The sequence below is a fragment of the Petaurus breviceps genome, unplaced genomic scaffold (genome assembly GCF_028583685.1).
Source record: "Petaurus breviceps papuanus isolate PSGF00001 unplaced genomic scaffold, PetGlider_PUasm1.0 187, whole genome shotgun sequence".
Taxonomy (NCBI): Eukaryota; Metazoa; Chordata; class Mammalia; order Diprotodontia; family Petauridae; genus Petaurus; species Petaurus breviceps.
In genome coordinates this window covers 11,339,263-11,341,593 of record NW_027185799.1, presented here as the reverse complement: position 1 = coordinate 11,341,593, position 2,331 = coordinate 11,339,263, and the positions used below count along the sequence as shown (strand labels likewise).

General features: G+C 34.6%; 1 protein-coding gene across 2 annotated transcripts in view; it reads left to right on the top strand.

Moving 5' to 3' along the window:
* The window catches only part of ADAMTSL1 (ADAMTS like 1), a 1,086,428-nt gene that overhangs the window by 392,373 nt on the left and 691,724 nt on the right, over positions 1 to 2,331 (top strand). The window lies entirely within an intron of this gene.

The following is a 2,331-nucleotide window of genomic DNA, read 5'->3' as shown; positions in this document are numbered from 1 at the left end:
AACTTGCTGTGTCCCCATTCCACCTACAATAAAAATAAAGTTTTCCAGAATTTAAAAAAAAAAAGAATGAAGGTCATGATGAGCCTTAGATAATTTGATTTTGGTGGCATTTAAGATACATTCTTTACAGCAAAGTTTGAATTTTAGCTATATGTATGTTCAACCTGGTATTTATTTAACTGTTAATTATCTTTAAAAATGAGATTAATTGTATTGAAATGAGTTGGCCTTTTAACTGTAGTTGTGGTAATAGCTAGCATTATATAGCCCACTAAGGTTTGTAAGGCATTTTATAAATATCCCCTTTGGTCCTCACAATAATACTGGGAGATAAATACTATTATCATCTTCATTTATTGTTGAGGAAACTGAGGCAGAGAGAGGTTAAGTAACTTGCCTAGGGTCACACAGCTAGTAATTCCTGAGGTCTGATTTGAACTTAGGACCTCCTGATTCACTTTATCTTTCACTTTGTCACAATCTAATTTTTCCATCTTCTCAGGCATATGCTCACATGTTCACACACACATGCATATACTTTTTTTTTTACCAACTTCCTTTGGGGAACATATGCATTTTATGTTTTGTTATAATAGGTTCTCTGAGGAAAGAAATTGAATCTCAGAATTCTTTCCCTTATGAAACCATTACTATTAGCCCCCCCCTTATCTGATGCCCTTACTACGTAATGCCATGACTTTCTTATCCTATATAAGGGCAGGAACTATGTTTTAAGCCATGCCTTGCACTTAGTTAGGTGTTTAATAAAATTTTACTGAAGGACAAAAGTGATTCTCTTTTTATCTTCCAAAGACTGAGAGTAATAAGCAGTTCAAGGACAGGGTCCCATAGGCAACTACTTGCAATTTTACCCAACCCTTCTTTGTTTCCTGAGTAGCCTTCCCCTTATCCCCCTCATATGTTTCAATAGTGGTGATGATTGGTGGATAGGCATCAACAACTCATGTCAGGATTTTCATTGTTCATTGGATAATCTACTTCTGACTTTTAGCATTGAACCAACTGGAATGGCCCCTGTTGGCTTCAGCTTTCAATGTTGGGAAAATTAGAATAGAGTCCAGGATTTCAATTTTATAATCTCTGAAAAACTTTGAAGATAACTTTACCAGGAGTCTTAATATCATGAAAGATTGTGGAGTGAGGAAGAGGGACGAGACAAGTATGACTTCCAAGTTTAATTTAAGGTTACAAAGGGGACAGTAGTGACATCAGAAACAAAAAAAAATTAGGAAAAAGTGCAGGTTTGAGGGAGAGATTCTAAGTTCAATTTTGAACATGTTGAGTTTGAGGTGATGTTAGGACACACAGTTGGAGATGATTAGTGGGCATTTGGAAACAGGAAGGTCAGTAGAGAGGCAAGGATGAAAGACTAATGGCAGCTTTGTAGACATAACTCAACATTTACATTTGATACCTATTTCAGTTATACACATTTTAATTTGTAAGGGTTACTGATATTAATTTTTTTAGGACTGGTTACTTGAACCTGAAAAATATAAAAGTCAATAAAAAGCAGACTAGGCAGAACCTCATTATAGTTCTAATAAATCTGCTTCCTTTTTCTTGTTACGTATAAATTACAATTCAGGGAAATTAGAAATGTGATCGTTAAATAATTAACAAAGAGCAAGAGAGCTTTTAGAATTTTTTTGCTTAGAGATTCCAAATTTCTAGTTTCAGCTCAATTTAAAACTCCAAACTGCGAACAAGTAAATTTCAGCTTTAATATGTTCCTTTTTTCTTTCTTTACCTTCTTTAACTTGCAATCATAGAACATTAGAACTTAGATCCTAGATCTTTATTTTAAATTTATTTTAAACTAAGAATCATACCTTTTTATCCAAAAGAATGACAAATTGTTACCACTGTCATCAATTAAAATACATTGATCTCTCATTGAGTCAAAGACCTTATTAGTCTATTCCTTAAGGTAAAAAGATTTTATATTAAAAATAGATTCTGTCCTATAGGGAATACTTGTTATGATAGACATACAGGCAGACACATAGATAGACAGACAGACATACAGATGGATGGACAGATAGATGAGTGGATGGATATACAGATGGATGGGTAGGTAAATAGATGAATGGATAGATATACAGATGAATGTACAGATAAATAGATGGATGGATATACAGATAGAGGGGTAGATAGATATACAGATGGGAAGAAAGAAGGCAGGAGAGAAGGTGTGTGTGTGTGTGTGTGTGTGTGTGTGTGTGTATGTGAGAGAGAGAGAGAGAGAGAGAGAGAGAGAGAGAGAGAGAGAGAGAGAGAGAGAGAGAGAGAGAGAGAGAGAGAGAGAGA